Source organism: Bubalus kerabau, chromosome 7 (genome assembly GCF_029407905.1).
Source record: "Bubalus kerabau isolate K-KA32 ecotype Philippines breed swamp buffalo chromosome 7, PCC_UOA_SB_1v2, whole genome shotgun sequence".
Taxonomy (NCBI): domain Eukaryota; kingdom Metazoa; phylum Chordata; class Mammalia; order Artiodactyla; family Bovidae; genus Bubalus; species Bubalus kerabau.
The window spans coordinates 21,385,265-21,408,562 of NC_073630.1; the positions used below are offsets into that span (position 1 = coordinate 21,385,265).

Sequence of the window (23,298 nt, forward strand, 5' to 3'; positions counted from 1 at the left end):
CTATGTGTTCAATATTTGTTGAGTGAATGAATAGATGAATCCCTTGAGGCCTCCTAGAAATGAAACACGGAGTCTTTGAAGAGAGCCTAAAGCCCAGCAAAAGAAAGTTGGAAGAGAGGCAGAGAAACATATTTTATTACTGTTAACATGGCTTCATTTTCCCCAGGCAGCATACAGTTGGCAGCATAAGGTGTCAAATAAACTGTGGAATATCATACAACCATTAGAAATCATCTTTGTAATCCAAGTGTTTCATACATATGTCATAGTATATTAAAAAAAAAACAGTATGTAGTTATTCAAATTATATTGCAGTTTGATGTTTGTTAACATATGAAAAGGATCCTGATATATTATTTGCCTTTTTTAAGATAGCAGGTTTTAGAACAATTTGTAGAGATTGAAATTGCTTGGTTTAAAATTAGTATAAGGTTATATGTATGTGCTTTTTATATGCCAGACACTATGAGAAACATTTTATCTTTATATGAAGTATCTTATAACAGCCTTGTAAGGAAAATATTATCATTAGTGAAGATTTTTAAGATAAAAAAATGAGGTTTTTAGAGGTAGAACACTTGTCTATGGCTCAGAGCCAACTAGATTAAAAGTTCTCTTCTCTGGTTAGTTAGGACTGCTTATTTTATATTTGCTAAATTTTTTACAAATAGACATGGGTTAATTTAATTTTGCAATAAAACATATTTAATTTTAAAATATATTTAAGTGTTTTTAATGACAAAAAAAAATGTTCCCCTTTTTTTTTTTAAGTTGAGCATGTGGGATCTGTAGTTGCAGCATAAGAACTCTTAGTTGAGACATATGAATCTAGTTACCTGACCAGTGACCAAACCCAGGCCCCCCTGCACTGGGAGCATGGGCCCTTAGCCATTGGACCACCAGGGAAGTCCCAGAAAAAAAAAAAAGTTCTTTATGCAGTATTTAAGATCTTCCCTGTAGCTCAGATGGTAAAGAATCTGCCTGCAATGCAGGAGACTTGGGTTCGATCCCTGGGTCAGGAAGATCCTCTGGAGAAGGAAATGGCAATCCACTCCAGTATTCTTGCCTGGAGAATCCCATGGATAGAGGAGCCTGACGGGCTACAGTTCATGTGGTCGCAAAGAGTCGGACACGACTGAGCAACTAACCCACCACATGCAGTATTTATTGTCAGATAGGATAGTAAGACAAGTATATACATATATATATATATGTATGTATATATATATGGTATACTTTCAGTTGGAGAAGGCAATGGCACCCCACTCCAGTACTCTTGCTTGGAAAATCCCATGGACGGAGGAGCCTCTTAGGCTGCAATCCATGGGGTCGCTAAGAGTCGGACACGACTGAGCGACTTCACTTCCACTTTTTAATTTCATACATTGGAGAAGGAAATGGCAGCCCACTCCAATGTTCTTGCCTGGAGAATCCCAGGGACGGGGGAGCCTGGTGGGCTGCCGTCTATGGGGTCGCACAGAGTCGGACAAGACTGAAGTGACTTAGCATAGCATACTTTCAGTTATATTTTCTAAAGTGCAGAAGGAACATACTAGAAGGAAATGGATACAAATGTTATAAATGAGTCTTTCTTTTTCTTTATTTAGACTTTTTTATTTCCCAAATTTCTTACAATGACTTTGCATTTGCCTTCATTATTAAGCAATTTACCAAAGTTGCCTGTTGTATAGCAGTGAGCTCTGAGATACTGCAACTTCAGACCAAATCCCAAGAAAGTATCTGAGCCAATTTCAGCTCTCCTCCCACAGTGTCAGGTATGCAAGAAAGAGATTTAAAATGTTTTCCTACAGCAATGTTAATTTTTATTTCAAAGCTTCTTTTTCCAAGAATAGAAAACCTTCCTCTCAGTACACCTTACTCTCCTTCCTTCCCCAGCCCACCTCTTCCTTCACCCCGTCCATGCTCCCATCATAAGGATTTACCACTGTGTTTTAGTGCATCTCAAATATCAGGGAAAGAGTACCTATGTTAATATCTCAGAAATATTATCCCCCCTCACATCAGTGGTGCTGAAACACTGAAACAAGCAATCTGATCCCAAACAGACCATGCTGGATTTACCCGTCTGAGTGACTGCCCTTTGCAAGGCGGACTAGGTTGTAAAATCCACCACCCTGTGACTTCAAGTCAGCCAGGCTGACAGAAGCTCTCTTTCCTCAGGCTGAGGATTTATTGTCAAATGGAGATAGAATCCTCTTTATCTAGAAAGGGTGGTCACCTCAGGTCATCCTGGAGGGAATGAAAGAGTACATAGAAGCCTCAGCTGGCAGCTGCTCTTGCCTGGTAAGTAGTCTCTCTGCTCTAGAGCAGATGGCGTTGGCCATGCCACCTAAGTCACTCTGGAAAGTCACAAACACATTTAAATACTGGCTTTGGTTTTCCACACTGAATGTCCTTTGAGCTTATACATTCATTTAAAGAATACATCTTCTTAAGTTTACATATCTATATCTTTTGAGTTTGATATATGCATGATATTATATGCACATATCACTAGCATTTATGTGATGTTTACTTGACAGGCTGGTCTGTCAGTGAATTTTCAATACCTACCTAACCCAGTGCTTGACACCTTCTGCCTATGTACCAAGTTGCTTCAGTCATGTCCAACTCTGTGCAACCCTGTGGACCATAACCCGCCAGGCTCCTCTGTCCGTGGGATTCTCCAGGCAAGAATACTGGAGTGGGTAGCCACTCCCTTGTCCAGGGGGTCTTCCCGACCCAGGGACTAAAACCGGGTCTCTTATGTCTCCTGCATCAGCAGGCGCTTTATTTACCATAGTGCCACCTGGGAAGCCCCCTGGCACCTCTTGGGCACTCATCTCTCTGTTGTGTTGATGATAAATAAATGAACAGTAAATGAGTCCACCCTTTCACAAAAGGGAAATATCCACAGATAACATGCACACAGCTATGACACAATTCAAAAATATTTTATCTATAAAAATGACATCTGGGAGTCTTAAGGATAAGAGTGTAACTAGCTGCTTTAGAGCTCCAAAGCTGGAATAGACTTATCTGGCTGTGGGGATCCATCTGGAGTAGAAAATACTTAGAGCTGAGCCATTCTGAGTGTGTGGGGGGGAGGGAGATCCTTCTTCATCCTCAGGTATACTAGGTTCAGACTAGACTGGAGGCATGCCAGGGAACCTGCAGAGACTCCGCTTTAAGCTTAGCTTATCTCACAACTCAGGAAGGCCTCAGGTAGAAGAGCATCCTTAGGTACCCAGGACTAGCCAAGTGTACACAGTGGGGATTCCTCATAGTGGCTGTAGAGTATAGAATCAGCCAAGAACCCAATCTCAAATATGGATCTCATAAGAAGTTTGGGAATTTGTAACTTGGTGCCTGTGGACATCCTCTGTTTTTATTCTCATTGTCATGGTTATTAACTTTGCAATTACATTTATTTGAATACCTACACTCCAGGCACTGTACCAAGTACTTTGTTTCTAATCATTGCAACCTCTCGGGAAGGTTTTATTATCCCCCCATTACAAAGGAGAAAATAAGCCCCAGAGAGGGCTCACAGCTAGGAAAAAGCTTGCCTTCTCAGCTCAAAAATCCATTACTGACTCCTCATCACCTGAAGTTCCCGTTTATATGTATATTTCAAAGAATCCTAGAGGGTGCCACAGAGGCACTTCCGGAGCCATCTCAAGGCAAGTTACAGGGTTCTGCCCTGAAGCACACATTTGATGAAGCTTTCCTGATTTCATCTATTTTCAATAATAAGCAGTCACACAAGATTTAATTTCATTTCTTCAGGGCTCTATTCTGATATTTGAAAAGAAAAAAAAACAAACCAGAAATAAAGGAAAAGATTGAAGTAGGAAGGGAGGGATGGAAAGATTAAAAACCACCAGCCTAAACAAAGAAGAAAATCTAATCTTAATTTTGGCATTTCTAGCCCTTCAAAAAATTTCCCCAGGATATCATTCCTTAAGGAATCACAATCTCTATTCTTTTTTTTTTTTTTTTTTGCAAAGTAATAGGTTATAAAAGTGAAAATTAGAGGAACAATAGAGGACTTAAAATTTTTTTAAAAAATTAAAAAAAAAAAAGAAAGAAAGAATGATCATAAAAATAGTAAAAATATATCTAGGACTTTCTCTGGTTTTGTTGTGAGTATTGTGGGTTCAGTTCATTTTTGGGTAGTTCCTTGATCCGACTTATATTTCTCAAGATCTATAGGCCCCTTCCTATGTAGTCCGTAGTAACCACAGGGTTTTAATCTATTGCCTGTAGCTTCCAAGGCGTTTCCCTCTGTTATAGCTTCTTCTGTTTGCTGGTCTCTTCAGTGTCTGGCTTCCGCCCTGACACAAAGGGGATGGTGAAGGACACTTTTTTTTTTTTTTTTTTAGGTTCACTTGTTCAGTCACGCTGTGGGGAGGGAGGGAGGGATGCTGCAAACAAATAACACTGGCGTGCGCTCGCAGTGCCTCAGCCACACTGGGTCTGTCCCCGCTCACGGCGCGTGTAGCCTCCCTGCCCACACTGCTCGGGCTCTAGGTTGTTCCGCCGGGAACCATCTGAGGCTGGCCCTGGGCCGCATGCACCTCCCAGGTCCAAGCCGCTCAGGTTCAGGCACTCGGGTAGTCCTCAGAGGCGCAGACTCGGTTGGGCCTGCGTTTTGTGCTCTTCCCAGGTCTGAGCAGCTCAGGTGATGAGGTGTTTGGCGAGCGCCAATGCTGCGACTTACCGCCTCCCCGCCACTCGGTTATCTGGGTGTACAACCGGCGCACCTTCTCAGGGAGATGTTGACCGTCCAGACCCCCAAGAAGTTTTAGTTAGCAAAGAAGCCTGCTTACAGTTTTATAGATAATGTCTCTCTGGGGCTGTGATTGCCCGCTTCCAGCTCTGGCTGCCTGTCACCGGAGGGGGAAGGTCTGCAGCCAGCTATCTCTGTTCAGTCCTTTGTTCCGTGCGCGGGCCTGGCGGTGTCTTAGGTTAGGGTTGGCTTTTCGCGTGGTAGATATCCCACAGTCTGGTTTGCTAGCCCAAATTATTTCGCTTAGATAGCGCTCAGGGTATTCAGGCCAGGTTCTTACTCTAAGCGATGCAGCCTGTGCCGCGCTTCCCTGCCCAGCCCCTGCTTGCTAATGGCGTGTGTAGGCGTCTGCGCTGCTTCTCCGCTGGGGGAGTTACCTTGGGCTCGCAATCTGCGAGTTTTAATTGTTTATTTATTTTTTCTCCCTGTTATGTTGCCCTCTGTGCTTCCAAAGCTCGGCACAGATTCGGCAGTGAGATTTCCTGGTGTTTGGAAACTTCTCTCTTTTTAAGACTCCCTTCCTGGGACGGAACTCCCTCCCTCCCTCTTTTGTCTCTTTTTTTGTCTTTTATATTTTTTCCTACCTCCTTTCGAGGAGTTGGTTGCTTTTCTGGGTGCCTGATGTCCTCTGCCGGCATTCAGAAGTTGTTTTGTGGAATTTACTCGACGTTTAAATGCTCTTTTGATGAATTTGTGGGGGAGAAAGTGTTCTCCCCTTCCTACTCCTCCGCCATCCCACAATCTCTATTCTTGAACACTTTACTCCCATTTTAAAAATTGTAAAGTGAAAAGAACTTTGAAGTTTGAAGAAGAGCAGAGTAAAGGAGAGGGTTTAAATTCATTGTCCTGTCTGATCTTCAACAGACCATGCCCTTTATTTTCAATTACAATCAGTTTGATTCATCCCACAGTGTTTCCTGAGAAAATCCAAGTGTTAAACCAAGGTAGACAGTCATGTTTCCTGTAAAATTAAAGGACTGTTCTGCTGGTATTGCCCAGAAGCTATTATCTGTTGATGCAGAAATAAGAGGGCTACTCATGTTATTTACCATTAGAAAGCGTCCCTTAACCATTTGCATGCCACACATTTCCTTTGACTACCACTGCACTGCACACATGCTCAGGGCTGCCCTCATCACAGCTGACACTGGTGGACACAATCATTTGGGGCTGGCTAATTGGCTATGTCGACTCCTCAAAATACGGAGCCTCTAATCTTTCTTAAGAAAAGAATGTGGCAATACAGAATGTTCTTCAATTAAAACAATTGCAAAAACATAAGTGACCATAGAAATAAATTTTCCAAAAGAAAATAGATCTTATAATTATAGATCATGCTTGTGGGTAAATTAAAACACTAAATAGGTGCAATGTCTAAGTGATGCCAGCACTGTGTGCCAGAGGTCAAATCTATTCTAAAATAGATCTTACTTTTCCTGAATCATTCCTTTTGCTGTTGTAAAACAGTGGGGATTAGAGGATTCCAGAAAATGACATCTCAGAGTTTCCTCAGTGATGAGTCACCCCACAGAACCTGGGGCAGGGAGTGGAGCTGTTTACATGAGTTTGGCCACTCATTGAGAGCCTCTCTTTTATGATAAGCTAAGATTTAAAGGCCTCTTTTAGAAAGGAAATAGGGAATTTAGTGGGGACCCAGAAGAGAAAAGAAAAAACAGAGATTCTGCTTTTCCTAGTTACAAGTAACTGATGGAGATTTGAGCCGAGAATAGATGCGAGCAGTCATTAAAGGCAGATAGACGATACTATGAGGACCTGATGCTAACTTGGGATAGCAGGTGAGGAAGAGAAGCTTATTTTGAGGGTGAAATGAATCCTAGCATATCACTGTCTAGTGAATATGTGTCAAGTAAATCGTTCAAGTTCTAGAGAATGGGTAAGGGCTTGAGGTGGAACAGCCAGGGCCCCAAGGTCACAGAGCCCTTGCCGAGTGGAGTTGCTGTAGCGGTGATGACGTCAGATAGAGTGCTGGGGGCACAGGCGCACTGAGAAACGCCTCCCGCCCCAGCGGCCAGTGGGAGGGCAGATCCCAGGACAGGGAGACGGGCTGCCTGGGGCCCAAGCCTGGGGATGCCATTTGGAATCAACTGGGGGTGAGATGATCGCCACATTTTAATAGGGCTCATCCAAATGTGTGTAATTTACCCTAGCCAACTCGGAGTGCGGTCAGCGACAAAAAGAAAAAGATGAGGGCTTCCCTGGTGGCTTAGTGATAAAGAATCCGCCTGCCAGTGCAGGAGACACGGGTTCAAACCCTGATCTGGGAAGATCCCACGTGCCACGGGGCAATTAAGGTCATGCACCACAACTATTGAGCGTGTGCTCCAGAGCCAGCGAGCCACAACTGCTGAAGCCCACGTGCCCTAGAGTCCGTGCTCTGCGATGACAAGCCACCACAACGAGAAGCCTGCACACCACAACTCGGGAGTATTCCCCACTCGCCACAACTAGGGAAAAGCCCACGCCAACAGTGAAGACCCAGCGCAGTCAAAAACAATAAATAGAATTATTTTTAAAAATAAAAACAATAAAAACTTTAAAAGTTGGATTATCTAGCTAAGACACATGGGATTCGCTTTAGTCAGATTAAGGAAAGAAATCTCCACCTTCTGTGTCAGCCAATTCTATGCTAGAGTCAAAGAGGACCCCTGCCTCAGATGGACTAAAAGATGAGGTCATTCTCCAACTTGGTGACGGTGAGTATGAGGAGAGGAGGGTACCATGTGCTGGGGATGCCCTGTGCAGATGGCAGGGGCCATCCTAGACAGGAGGCTGGAAAGAGACAGCAGTATAGCAACAGGAAAGGTGAAGTACAAGAGGGAAAGAATTAGGACTGCTTAGGATGCTTACCCTTGCCCAGTCTGGAACTTTCCCTGTAGACATGTTGATGTATTTGATCTGGTCATTCGGCAGCTGGTGGGAAGTGTGAAAGCTCCCAGCAATTTCCAGTGATTACCTATACTATCACACTCCAAGGATGAAAAGAGAATTTATATAAGCAACATCTTCATGAACAGAGCAGTGGCCCACAGTAATACTCTCCTTAACTCTACCTCAAGCCTCATAAAAGATATACAGATTGAATTTATGATAGAAATCTTGAAACAGGATGACGTCTTGAGCAGAAGGATGAGTGATACACAAAGTCCTGCCTAACTGCCCCCTATTCAGCTAGGGCCTCTTTCCTGGGATAGTTCTCTAAACCCAATCTGAATTTTTACTTTTTCAGTAAGGATCGAATATCATTTTTTCAGATATAACCCTTGTTGAGATTGTTGCTACTGGCCAGTTTTATACACTTTAAGTGAAGCCATGACCACAGACTTTTTTTGAATGAAATAATCCTTTATGCATAAGTTATGCTTTGTATCACATGACAGTGTTTGCATGAGTACAACTAACTGGTCGAGGGCAGGCCTTTGAGCTAAAGAGTCATCTATAGCCTGATCAGCAGCTTGTGAGTTGGCTGGAGCCAAAATGATACCTGATAAGGTTGTTCTCTAGGTGTTCCAGGCACACTGCAGTCAGATGCTCTGTCTCAGGGACTTTAACTTAAAGAGAGATGGAAAGGAAGAGAACTTGAAGGATGCAGAAGTAAGGCGATACATAGACGCCTAAGACCTCAGGATGGTAGAGGCTGTCAGTGGCAGCAGAGACAAAACGCTGAGTCACCAAAACGGTGGAATGCTGGGATAGACAGCGAGAGATGTGTCCTGTTGATGGGATGTGGACGTAACCAAAGGACAACCAAATGAGAGCAAGCAAACAGTATTTACTCTGAGCGTGCTATAGCAAGGGAGTTTGCCACTGCCACTTGCATTTTGGCAGATACTCAAAGGCAGGCAGAGGAGTGGGACAGCCTCACAGTGGAAAAAAGAAAGGCTTCAGCTAGGCTCTGATTGGAGGCTATGGCATGGGGAAGCTGTACGCGGGTGAACTGTTCACAGAAGTGGGCCATCCTGTGTGATTGCTTAGAGGTGCACACTTGACTTTCTTAAATTGGTTTTAAATTGGAAGCAGGGACAAAAATTAGGGAAGCTGTCAGTTATTAATCAGATTCCGGGCGTGTTGGGCTGATGGTTACAAAGGTTATCGTTTAGCTTCCTAAACTGTTGCTGGAGATGGCAACAGGCTTCCTGCAAGTGTGATTTTTAGCAGGTGGGTTTCCTGGGTTGTTTATTGCAGACAAGGGGTTGGTTTCCTGGGCAGGTTGCTGCAGGCTGTGAGTCATGGGTCTGTTTTAATAGGTGGTCCGGCCATTGTCCATTTATGTTCCATCTCTCAGGAAATCTTTAGCATTTGTGTCTGAACAGATAATCTGGTTCTCTATAGTATCTGACTCTATGGTTGCTGAGACTGTTCCCTGTATTTTCTGTTTCTTAAATGCTTTCTGTTTCCAAAACTGGGGCTATCTCAGGTTTCACACGAATTCTAGGAAAGCCCTTAGTTCCAGGCAAACCAGGATGGTAGGTCACCTACCTGTATATACTCTATATTAACTGAGTTAATAAGCAAGCATTGGTGGTTTTTAAGTTCTCATCATACTCAATATTTCTATCCCTTGAAAAATAAAACAGCCTAGCTAATGCAAGGCAAAATGATATCCTTATGCTGAATAATCAGAATAGTAAAACGTGCATTAATCTAATATCATTTGCATGTCAGTGTGATAGCACATGGCCCTGGAAATTAGGAGGCCTGAGTTTGCTGCCAACCAGTTCTGTGACCTTGGACACATCACAGAGGAGCATAATGTTCACCTGTGCGTGTCTGGACACAGTGTACAGATTTGGTTTTGACAATTCCTTCCTTATAGCTTAGGAAAATGTTTGAGCTCATATTTTCTCATTTGTTAAATAGAGATTCTAACAATCTAGATTTTTTTTATTTTATTTTATTTTTAAACTTTACTAAATTGTATTAGTTTTGCCAAATATCAAAATGAACCCACCACAGGTATACATGTGTTCCCCATCCTGAACCCTCCTCCCTCCTCCCTCCCCGTACCATCCCTCTGGGTCGTCCCAGTGCACTAGCCCCAAGCATCCAGTATCGTGCGTCGAACCTGGACTGGCGACTCGTTTCATACATGATATTATACATAACAGTCTAGATTTAAGATCATTGTGAGACGTCTATGAAAAATAATGTATGTAAAACAGTTGTCCCATTGCCTGGCACATAATATGCTTTAATACATTCATGCACATTGTGAATATATGTTCTTGCCAATACCTCCTGTTATGGACTGAGTTGTGCCCCCCGCAACCAACTCTCCCCAATTCATATATTGAAGTCCTAATCCCCACCCCCACAATTCAGAAGGAGACTATTTGAAGATAAAATATTGAAAGAGGTAATCAAATGAAAATGAGGCCATAAGGGGTGCAGCCTCATCCAGTAAGACTGGTGTCCTTATAGGAAGAGATTAGGATACACGCAACTACAGAGGGAAGGTGATGTGAAGGCCAGGGAGAAGATGGCCACCTACAAGCCACGGAGAGAGGAAACCAATTCTGCTGACACTTTGATTGCATACTCACAGCCTCCAGAATCATGGGAAAGTTCATTCTTTTAGCCACCTAGTCCATGTTACTCTGTTATGGCCATCCTAGCAATCTAATATACCTCCTAAAGAGATACCATCCTGATTCAAATAAACAATTTAAGATAGAGTAGCAACATATTGTTGTCTGATCTGATCCATATCTGATTTTTGTACATCACAAGAAAATACAATGCAAAATGTTTCTATTCAAGAGATCTCTGTAGCAAGCAAATGTTTGAATGTTTCAGAATGAGTGGGTTTCTAACCATGTTGACTGAAATTACATTAATTTTGTGCTATATAAATCTTTAAACCACCTCTTGGGATTTGGATTTCAGTTTTTTTCATGAACACCTGATTCCTAATCTCAATAAATGAGAAAACCTGTGTTTCAAAGAGCAGTCTACATGCTCCATGACAAAATAGAGTGTCCGCATCACCAGAGGCAGTAAGATGCCTCTAGAAGAGATGGCTGCTGTCAAGAAGGATTCCCTCTTTGCTATCTGACACCCTCTGTTGCCAGGACTATAGCCTGGCCTGGTGTAGTCTTGTGAATCTTTAGGTACTGATGAGCTCAAGTGCCTGAACAACCACATGGAGGGGTTCTTCCTCCAGGGGACTGCTGGAGAGAGCCAGGGGTGGCCCCTGTCCTGAATCTGTCACCCCTCTGATAGATTAGCTTCTGATAAAGCAACCAGTTAAGGGAGGGCTTAGCTGGCAGCTCATATAGTAAAGAATCTGCCCACAATGTGGGAGACCCAGATTTGATCCCTGGGTTAGGAAGATCCCTTGGAGAAGGGAATGGCAACCCACTCCAGTATTCTTAACTGGAGAATTCCATGGACAGAGGAGCCTGGTGGGCTATAGTCCAAGGGGTTGCACAAGTTGGACACGACTGAGTGGCTAACACTTTAAGGGAGGGCAGACTATTTCAGTGATTCTAATTAAAAAGTCACGGCTGCAACTTCTTTAGACTTTTCAACCTAAAAGACTTGAATCCTTTTTTTGCACAGGTTGTCTGCAAATGTCTGACTGGTTTTCAGAGAGACAAGGGCTGCTCCATTTCGTACATTCTCAGAGGAGAGTATGAGCTACTCTCACTGAGGAAACAGCTATTTGCCTGGCTTGGGTGTCAATTTCCTTCAAAAAGGCAGGACCAGAGCAAAAGAATAAAATAAAATTGAATTAAACATAAAAAACAGGCCATACTACGTCATAACCACAACTAAAGCAAAGTAATACCACAGCAAATATGCTGTAAAACACAGCAAGCACACCCTCTTAAGAAAAGCACATGGTAATTTGATGCCTCTCATTTGGAACCCACACCAGAGCTTTGAAAAACAAAACAAAAAAACCCCTGAGGAATCCAAACTAATGGAAGTTAAAAAAATAAATAAAACTGTTCTATACATCAGTGTCTCTTTTGCTGTCTCGTACACAGGGTTATTGTTACCATCTTTCTAAATTCCATATATATGCGTTAGTATACTGTATTGGTGTTTTTCTTTCTGGCTTACTTCACTCTGTATAATAGGCTCCGTCTTATGGACTCTGTGGGAGAGGGAGCGGGTGGGAAGATTTGGGAGAATGGCATTGAAACTTGTAAAATATCATGTATGAAATGAGTTGCCAGTCCAGGTTCGATGCACGATACTGGAGGCTTGGGGCTGGTGCACTGGGACGACCCAGAGGGATGGAATGGGGAGGGAGGAGGGAGGAGGGTTCAGGATGGGGAACACATGTATACCTGTGGCGGATTCATTTTGATATTTGGCAAATCTAATACAGTTATGTAAAGTTTAAAAATAAAATAAAATTTAAAAAAAAAAAAATAAGGAAATTTACAAATAAAAAAAAAAATAATAAATAAATAAATAAATAAATAAATAAAACAACAAACAACATGGAGTGTCTAGAAAGGATTTCCCAGGCAAGAATATGGGAGTGGGTTGCCCTTTCCCTCTCCAGGAGACCTTCCCAACCCAGGAATTGAACCCCCACCTCCTGTATCACCTCCATTGGCAGGCAGATTCTTTACTACCAAGCCACCAGGAAAGCCCATCCAGGAAGGAAGAAAATATCAAGCTAGTATACGCAGAGTGCCAAAGCACCCCATTGATTTGAAACTCCAGTTTAATCGGTCACCTAAAACCCTATGGGATGCCCTGATCGACTACAGTTTGGGATATTTGTAATATCCACCTCTATGTGACTTCTGAGCTCCATTCCCTTAGCTGAGGAAAAGGAATGACAGTTGAGGCTGGAGGGAGCCTGAATTTCTTCTCAGGCTGTCAGAGAAACAGCTATTCCCTTCTAGCAGGGACTGCATTTCAGTCTAAAAATTTTTGTCACAGTGCTCTTTACCTTTTCTCCAGCCTTTCAAATTTGAATTCTATAAATATTTGGGTGTTTTTAATTACTACAGAAAATAGCTACGCTGACTTACTTTTTAAAAATTTTAATTGGAGGGTAATTGCTTTACAATATTTGTCTTGGTTTCTGCCATACAACAATGTGAATCAGCTGTCCCCTACATATGTCCCCTCCCTCTTGACCTCCCACCCCTCTAGGTTTTCACAGTACTGCATTGAAATCCCTGTGTTATACAGTAACTTCCCATTAGCTATCTGTTTTACATATGGTAATGTATATGTTTTACTGCTACGCTTTCAATTCGTCCCACCCTCTCTAACCCCCTCTGCCCTTGAGTCTGATTTATTTTTAAATAGCCTTTCAAATATTTTGAAGTCACTTAGTGCTATACTCTGAGAATCCTTAGTTTGAGAGATGTTCTGTTCTCCAAGGAGCCCAACGGCAGTTCCCAACCCACCATTACAAAGTTAAGGGAAAGTTGCCTGTGACTTTGAACTCCCAAATTTTTTCTCAAGTGAAAAGGAAGGTCGGGGGGCGGAAAGGGTTTAACTCTTTGGTCTTTAGAATGTTCACGCAGCCTACAAAATCCCTACCGGTCTTTTTCCTTTTTCCAGGGACTGTGGCAGTGAAGTGCCAGAATGATACTCTGAGCTGCAGCTGGGGGTCTGTCCACTCTTCTAAGCACAACTATAACTTAGAACAGCTTTAATAACCTTCTCCAAAGGTATAATATTAATTCAAATGCAAACTTCTGCTCTACCAAACACTGAGTCTTTCACACTTAATTTCTTTCTTGCCTTGTGCATATTGTAATTATTTTAATATGAACCAAGGGCAAAGGATAGAGTTTTCCACCACATCCCTCTACTTGATTAAGTCCTACTCTACACTCAACTCAGAGCCCTCTAACAACCTTGAAGACCCTTCTCCAGGTGGATCTAGTCCCATCCTCTCAAGCGTCTTACAGCACCATGTTTGTCCATCTGTAATAGCACTCAACACACCAGAAATGCCTCTCAACACTGGCCTACACACTTCTTGAGAAGAGAAAAAGTATATGATTCTTCTGTGCATTCTCAGAGCCCAGCACCGTCCCTGGAATACCGGGGAAGTAACTCCATATTGAGTTGAATTTTCAAGACTCTATTGAAGTCAAAGACACCTTTGGACACCTCTTTTTTATGAAAATTCATCCATGATCAAGATCTAAAAAATAAAGACAGTCCCAAGATAAGGCTAACACTTGATATTCTGTCTTTGTGACAATTTTCTTTAAAATTATAGAAACAGTCTCAGATCTGTTTGTGCATCCATGGGATTTCCCAGACAAGAATACTGGAGGGGGTTGCCATTTCTTCCTCCATGGAATCTTCCCAACCCAGGATTGAACCCACATCTCCTGCATTAGCAGGCAGATTATTTACCACTGAGCCACCTGGGAGGCTTATCGGAGTCATTGTCCTTGGGATTCATAAAAATTATTGAGGGAAGAGCTGATGTCAAGATCCTTGTAACTCTGATAGTTACAGTTATTAAAGGGAGAGCTGAAGTATGTTAAGGACCTTCTGAGTTCTCTTTCTATTTCATGAAGAAGGGCAAGATTCAAAAAGAATTAAATCAATTTTTGCCTTGTATGCTTATCTCCATGATCATGAAATTTTCACAGTCAAAAATATTAGTGACACTTGAAAAGAGTTTATGATTTTAGAGTTAGACCATGTCTTTTTTTTAACATATTAAGACTTCACTCAATAAAAATGTACAATTTACTATCTTCTGGGCACAATGATAGACACTGAGATTGCAGCCATCACTAATCTTGTCCTACTCAAAATCCAGTTGTCTTGCCCCTTACTTCCTTATTAATTTTGTTCAAGGTAACAGTGTGCTGGGGTTTCCTTGGTGGCTCAGTGGTAGAGAATCCACCTGCTAGTGCAGGAGATGTGGGTTTGATCCCTGGGTTGAGAAGATCCCCTGAAGAAGGAAATGGAAACCCACTCCAGTATTCTTGCCTGGAGAATTCTATGGACAGAGGCGCCTGGTGGGTTACAGTTCATGGGGTTGCAGAGTCAGACACAGCTGAGTAACTAAACAACAACAACACCATGTTGAACTGAAAGTCTCAGCTTTGTGGAGTCTCAGAATTAAGTGTGGCAGAGTCACACCATCATGGGCAATAAAATATAAACTAAAGATTTCTGGGAGATCATCTTTATGCTCTTAAGTCATTTGGGGGCCAATTCTTTGTTACTTGCAGCTGAGTGAAGTTCTGACAATACAGCCAGGCAAGCCCAGTTGAAGAGTGGCAGTTATCTGCCGGAAGAATGATGAGGCTTAAATGTTGATGTCTCATATCCTGAGCCTTTTATCTCCCTACCAACCTGAAATCTTCTCTGTGGGTGGATGAATGAGAAGAATTGAGGAAATACACCTTCCTCTGTTTTAGGGAAGGAAGAGGATTATGGGCCCATATGATTACCATTAGGCCAAAGACACAGTGTGGGCGTTTGTTGCAAAGTAGCCATGTGTGAATGAATCCATTTGGGGCTGTGTTCTGGGGAAGGGTCAAGAAATAAAGTTCAAAATGAAGGTCAGTTCCCATTGTGCTATGAAACACCTCCAGGGCAGCAATCTGGTCCTTCCCAGGGAGGCAATATGATCATTACAGGAGGATGTGTGTGTTTGTAGTTGCTCAGTCACATCCGACACTTAGAGACCCTGTGAACTATAGCCCTCCAGGCTCCTCTGTCCATGGAATTCTCCAGGCAAGAATACTGGAGTGGGTTGCCATTCCCTTCTCAAGGGGTTCTTCCCAGTCCAGGGATTGAACCCAGCTCTCCTTCATTGCTGGCAGATTCTTTACCATCTGAGCCACCAGGGAAGTCCACAGGAGGATACAGAAGGCATTTATTTCTTATTTCTCTAAATCCAGATTTCCTTATAGACACTGTTATCGATGCCCTTTGAGAGAAGGTGGACTGGGACAAGAATTTCCTTCTTATCAAATTGTAGCTGAAAGTCAAACCCCCTGGTAGAGGAGTACTGGATTAGAGGAGGGGATTGATGTTAAATGAAGTGAAATGGAGTGACACGACTACATTTCCTGCCTCTCCTTTGAAGTCACCTCAGTGCTTAGATCATCTTTGTAACAATCATTTACTTTTGCCTGGAGAAGCAGAGTCCCACTGTTACAGGTAAATATAGAAAGACACTGGAAATGCAGGCCTTTGAGGAACCAGGATCCTCTATAGGAAGCCACCTCATCCTGATGACAAAGAGATAATAAAGCGACTCCAGCTGGCCTGATGGGTGTTTAGGAACTCAAACAGCTGCTTCCGGATGGAGCGTTCCCACCTTTCACAGTCTTTCAGCGGAAATAGTTATTGGCTCACTTGTGGGATAGAAAGTCTTTCCAATTAAGCATAAAGGCACAAGCTGAGAGCTGGCAAAGTCTCCCGGAGGGGTCCACCTCACATGGCAAAACCGGAGTCCCTGCTGAGGACAAGGGTGCCTCTATGCACATCAGATGCTGTGGTCGCAGACAAGGGACCAGGGTGCTGAGGATGGAGTCCTGCTCATTTTTTCTGTATTATGTCATTTCTGGTGTTGGAGTCTTTAATAATTTTTTCAATCATAACCATAAATCCTTTCTGAGCAGCTATATGTGTATGTGTGTGTGTGTGCGCACATGCATTTGTCCTGTATGTTTGGAGAGAAAGGAAAATGAGAGGGAAGAAAAAGCCTCCTTCTCCCTGGAGACTGACATATTTGCAATCATATGAGATGTTTATAAATAAATATATTTACAGTATTTTCTGAATGGCTCAGATATAAGAAACATAAAGAAGAAATGATTGGACTAAATCAAAAGTCCTAGGAAAGGGTCTTGCTACTTACAGAGCTGGCTTTTTTTTTCTCTCCATCACCTGCCTACCCAGTCTGGCCAATTCATGTTGCCAAGACCAGTGACTCAGCAGAGAGTGCCTCCAGCAGCTACTGAATGACACCCTGCGAGCTGCAGCTGTGGGTCTCTCCACTCTTCTAAGCAGCAGAGTGACCGGCAAGGTGTCATGTCTTTGTTCTTCCTGTTTCCGTCTTGACATGCATGTCCACCGCTGCGTGCATTTTCTGTATGTTCCTACATTGTCTCCTTATTATAAAGTAACCCAGTAAAGTGCTGCTAGAGAGACGTCCTGCAGTCTTCAGTCTCAAGTCTGCAATTTTCTGATCTGACTTGGCCTTTAGAACAGTTGGATAGCTCCAACCCCTGGCAAACATTGCTTGGAGCTGTGCACTGGGGGTGCGTTGCTTTAAGTGAAAGCATCTGTTTTCCTCTGTGTTGGCTTTCTCTGTGCTCAGAGCAGCAATCAGCCCAGTCAGGTCAACCCTGAGGAAGCAGATGAGAAAACCCAAGGCTTCTTATTGTTACTGAGAAAAGCCCATGTTCAGTTTCTTTGATCTCTTTAGGGGAGTTTACCCTTTATCTGGAGACTAGGAATTTCCCTCCATGTTGAAAATCATGGATTTGCCATTAGATGGAGCTCAATGAAAGAAAGAATAGAGAATAGGCTATTTCTGTGTTAGAAAGAGGTTTTTCCTGGGAATAGTATTAGAAGTGTGAAGGGGGCAAGTTTTACTCTGGTATATGGTTTTACAGGGGAAACCTCCTCAGTAATGTAAACTCAGCAGATAATCTGTCTGACATTAATGTCATCAGTGCAAACCCACGAACATGAACATAAGAGAGAAAATTGTTAAATGTGAAATATAAGGCCTTAGGAAATGTTATCAAACCTAATAGAATAATTTAGTTTATATGACAGGGTGTAGTGTATATGAGCAAACAGAGTCCTCATAATTTATAAAGTGAGGTCTATCTACATGTGTGTTCAGGTTCAGTCAGGCATGACTCTCTGTGACCCCATGAACTGTAGCTTGCCAGGCTCCTCTGTCTATGGAATTTTCTAGGCAAGAATACTGGCATGGTTTGCCATTTCTTACTCCAGGGGATTCTTTCCAACCCAGGGATCGAACCCACGACTCTTTCATCTCCTGTATTGGCAGGTGGATTCTTTACCCGAGTGCCACCATCTAGCTCATCCCACTTCCGTGCTTCTCACTTAACCATACTACAGTCTCCCAAATGGAGAAAACTAGAGTCAAAGAGACATGCAGCCTGAAAAGAGAAAGGTCACTGAGTGTTTATGGTTAAAAGGCAGTTTCCAGTCTGGCTCTGTGTGCTGGGGGCATGATGGCTGAGCCAACTGCCCAACCAGGAAAGATTGTTCTCTTTGCTTTGAGGGTGGGGCCAAATCAGGATGTATAGGATCCTATGTAATAAGTAAAATGTGTATATCATGGGAAAAATACAGCACTTCTGAGAGACACGGAGTTTAAAAAAACAAACAAACAAACAAAAAACCTCAAAGGGTTTTCTTAATACCAAGCCAGTAATATAATTTAATTGTATCACAACCATTTATATCCCATTGAGTGACACTGGGAATTTGTGAAGGACATTTCATCTAAACACTTCTGTGTGATGATATTTTACATTACCATGAGCTTAAAACACCAAGGGAAAGAAAATAAAAATAAATCATGTCACTTATTTGTTTGTACCCACACTAAACCATCATACTATAAGCTTTTAAAAGGTGAATTTGCGTGCTCGCTTCAGCAGCACATATACTAAAATTGGAACGATACAGAGAAGATTAGCATGGACCCTGCACAAGGATGACATGCAAATTCGTGAAGCGTTCCATATTTTTCACTAATAATGAGAAAATAGAAAGAGAAATTAAGGAAACAATTCCATTCACCATTGCAATGAAAAGAATAAAATACTTACGAATATATCTACCTAAAGAAACTAAAGACTTATATATAGAAAATTATAAAACACTGGTGAAAGAAATCAAAGAGGACACTAATAGATGGAGAAATATACCATGTTCATGAATTGGAAGAATCAATATAGTGAAAATGAGTATACTACCCAAAGCAATTTATAGATTCAATGCAATCCCTATCAAGCTACCAATGGTATTCTTCACATAGCTAGAACAAATAATCTCACAATTTCTATGGAAATACAAAAAACCTCAAATAGCCAAAGCTATCTTGAGAAAGAAGAATGGAACCGGAGGAATCAAGCTGCCTGACTTCAGGCTCTACTACAAAGCCACAGTCATCAAGACAGTATGGTACTGGCACAAAGACAGAAATATAGATCAATGGAACAAAATAGAAAGCCCAGAGATGAATCCACGCACCTATGGACACCTTATCTTTGACAAAGGAGGCAAGAATATACAATGGAGAAAAGACAATCTCTTTAACAAGTGGTGCTGGGAAAACTGGTCAAGCACTTGTAAAAGAATGAAACTAGAACACTTTCTAACACCATACACAAAAATAAACTCAAAATGGGTTAAAGATCTCAACGTAAGACCAGAAACTATAAAACTCCTAGAGGAGAACATAGGCAAAACACTCTCTGACATACATAGAGCAGGATCCTCTATGACCCACCTCCCAGAATATTAGAAATAAAAGCAAAAATAAACAAATGGGACGTAATTAAACTTAAAAGCTTCTGCACAACAAAGGAAACTATAAGCAAGGTGAAAAGACAGCCTTCAGAATGGGAGAAAATAATAGCAAATGAAGCAACTGACAAACAACTAATCTCAAAAATATACAAGCAACTCCTACAGCTCAACTCCAGAAAAATAAATGACCCAATCAAAAAATGGGCCAAAGAACTAAATAGACATTTCTCCAAGGAAGACATACAGATGGCTAACAAACACATGAAAAGATGCTCAACATCACTCATTATCAGAGAAATGCAAATCAAAACCACTATGAGGTACCATTTCACGCCAGTCAGAATGGCTGCGATCCAAAAGTCTACAAGCAATCAATGCTGGAGAGGGTGTGGAGAAAAGGAAACCCTCTTACACTGTTGGTGGGAATGCAAACTAGTACAGCCACTATGGAGAACAGTGTGGAGACTCCTTAAAAAACTGGAAATAGAACTGCCTTATGATCCAGCAATCCCACTGCTGGGCATACACACCGAGGAAACCAGAATTGAAAGAAACACATGTACCCCAATGTTCATTGCAGCACTGTTTATAATAGCCAGGACATGGAAGCAACCTAGATGTCCATCAGTAGATGAATGGATAAGAAAGCCGTGGTACATATACACAATGGAGTATTACTCAGCCATTAAAAAGAATACATTTGAATCAGTTCTAATGAGGTGGATGAAACTGGAGCCTATTATACAGAGTGAAGTAAGCCAGAAAGAAAAACACCAATACAGTATACTAACGCATATATATGGAATTTAGAAAGATGGTAACAATAACCCTGTATACGAGACAGCAAAAGAGACACTGATGTATAAAACAGTCTTTTGGACTCTGTGGGAGAGGGAGAGGGTGGGATGATTTGGGAGAATGGCATTGAAATATGTATAATATCATATATGAAACGAGTCGCCAGTCCAGGTTCGATGCACGATACTGGATGCTTGGGGCTGGTGCACTGGGATGACCCAGAGGGATGGTATGGGGAGGGAGGAGGGAGGAGGGTTCAGGATGGGGAACACATGTATACCTGTGGCAGATTCATTTTGATATATGGCAAAACCAATACAATATTGTAAAGTTAAATAAAATAAAATTAAAAAAAAATAAAAGGTGAATTTGGTTCTATGAACTGATCTGTACCTATCAGTTTTTGAAAAAAGTCATTTTCCTTCTCTTTTCTCATATACACAGGTACAATTCTTCTCTTCATGCAGGGATGGACTATTTGTCCTTTTCTTTCTTCCTGTATGTATCACTTGACATGTCATAAGAGATGTGCCTTTAAAACTTTTACAAATCAAAATATGTTTTAATTGCTATGAGATTGTCTACTACACTTTGGAGAAGGGAATGGCAATCCACTCCAGTGTTCTTGCCTGGAGAATCCCAGGGACAGAGAAGCCCGGCGGGCTACAGTCCCTGTGCCACAAAGAGCTGGACACGACTGAGCAACTAATGCAGTGCAAGTCTACTACGCTTTGGGCTTCCTTGGTAGCTCAGCTGGCAAAGAATCTGCCTACCCTGCAGGAGACCCTGGTTTGGTTCCTGGGTTGGGAAGATATGCTGGAGAAGGGATAGGCTACCCACTCCACTATTCTTGGGCTTCCCTGGTGGCTCAGCTGGAAAAGAATCCACCTGCAATGAGGGAGACCTGGGTTCAATTACACTATTAGAAATAATTTCAGAGAAAAAAACATCTTTTAGGAGGTAAGTAATTACACTGTTGTAAATCTTTTCTCATAAAAAGTTCATACATGGTGTGCATAATATTAACTGTTCTTCACAGTGTAATAGATTGTGGTGCTCTCTTCACATATGGCAGGTGTTCCCAGCTTGGCCAACTAGCTCTTGTTTTCTAGAAAGATGTCTGAGAGGTCCTCAAAGATTCCAGAGGTCTAACCTCCTTTCCTAGACTTCCAATGACAACCTCACATGCCTTCATTTGCCTCCTGATTTCCTCTCTAAGAGTCTCCAGGAAGATATTTTCTTCCAAAGAATCAGGGAAGAAATCTCAAGGGGCTGAAAGCAAGATGCAAGATTAGGAAGAAGACAAAAAAGCATAATTAAGTGTCATGGCACTAGTCTGTGATTTAACATTAGGCTTATAAGTGAGGTCAGTTCAGGCACTCTGTCGTCCAACTCGTTGTGACCCCATGAACCGCAGCGTTCCTGGCCTCCCTGTCCATCACCAACTCCTGGAGTCCACCCAAACCCATGTCCGTTGAGTTGGTGATGCCATCCAACTATCTCATCCTCTGTCGTCCCCTTCTCCTCCTGCCCTCAATCTTTCCCAGCATCAGGGTCTTTTTCCCAATGAGTCGGGTCTTTTCCCCAATGATTCAGCTCTTTGTATCAGGTGGCCAAAGTATTGGAGCTTCAGCTTCAACATCAGTCCTTCCAATGAACACCCAGGACTGATCTCCTTTAGGATGGACTGATTGGATCTCCTTGCAGTCCAAGGGACTCTCAACAGTCTTCTCCAACACCACAGTTCAAAAGCATCAATTCTTCAGTGCTCAGCTTTCTTTATAGTCCAACTCTCACATCCATACATGACCACTGGAAAAACCATAGCCTTGACTAGATGGACCTTTGTTGGCAAAGTAATGTCTCTGCTTTTGAATATGCTATCTAGGTTGGTCATAACTTTCCTTCCAAGGAGTAAGCATCTTTTAATTTCATGGCTGCAATCACCATCTGCAGTGATTTTGGAGCCCAGAAAAATAAAGTCAGCCACTGTTTGCCCTGTTTCCCCATCTATGTGCCATGAAGTGATGGGACTGGATACCATGATCTTAGTTTTCTGAATGTTGAACTTTAAGCCAACTTTTTCACTCTCCTCTTTCACTTTCATCAAGAGGCTCTTTAGTTCTTCTTTACTTTCTGCCATAAGGGTGGTGTCATCTGCATATCTGAGGTTATTGATATTTCTCCCAGCAATCTTGATTCCAGCTTGTGCTTCATCCAGCCCAGCATTTCTCATGATGTACTCTGCATAGAAGTTAAATAAGCAGGGTGACAATATATAGCCTTGACGTACTCCTTTTCCTATTTGGAACCAGTCTGTTGTTCCATGTCCAGTTCTAACTGTTGCTTCCTGACCTGCATACAGGTTTCTCAAGAGGCAGGTCAGGTGGTCTGCTATTCCCATCTCTTTCAGAATTTTCCACAGTTTATTGTGATCCACACAGTCAAAGGCTTTGGCATAGTCAGTAAAGCAGAAATAGATGTTTTTTTGGAACTCTCTTCCTTTTTCGATGATCCAGAAGATGTTGGCAATTTGATCTCTGGTTCCTCTGCCTTTTCTAAAACCAGCTTGAACATCTGGAAGGTCACAGTTCTGGTATTGCTGAAGCCTGGCTTGGAGAATTTTAAGCATTACTTTACTAGTATGTGAGATGAGTGCAATTGTATCAGTGAGTACCTGGATTAATTAGGATTCTTATTCCTGCATTTACCCCCCTTTAAAAAAGAAAAAAAAATATATATATATATATATATAGAGAGAGAGAGAGAGAGAGAGAGAGAGAGAGATGCCCCAAGACTCAGTGACTGACTGGGAAATGAGAGGGGAAAAAGGGATCAGAAGGATACGGGGTTCCTGACGTGGATCACCAGTGGGTAATGGGCCCTTCCCTGTGCTCACAATGAGCATTTCTACAAGTTCAGAGCTAGACTGGTAAGTGCAGAACACATCTGTCTGCAGTGGGTAAAAGACAGTGTTATAAAGAATGGCAGGACTAGGGCTATATTTATATAATGTTTTGTAGTTCTCAAAGTATTTTCAAAAACACTATCTCTTCTGACACAGCAATCCGACAAAGTATGCAGGTTAGTTATCAATAGCCTTGTTTTAGAGATAAGAAAACTGAGGCCCCAAATGCTGAATGATTTTCCAGAGGTCACAGGGGAAGTAGGTGGTAGGGTGGGGCTTGACCTTTAGCCTGCTGACTCTA

At 42.2% G+C, this 23,298-nt stretch overlaps 1 non-coding gene across 1 annotated transcript; it reads left to right on the forward strand.

Annotated features, from left to right (window-relative positions):
- Positions 1 to 18,401: 18,401 nt before the first annotated feature.
- On the forward strand, positions 18,402 to 18,508 carry LOC129658233 (U6 spliceosomal RNA). The gene has a single exon (XR_008717328.1). It is a non-coding gene; the product is annotated as a U6 spliceosomal RNA (small nuclear RNA).
- Positions 18,509 to 23,298: the final 4,790 nt, after the last annotated feature.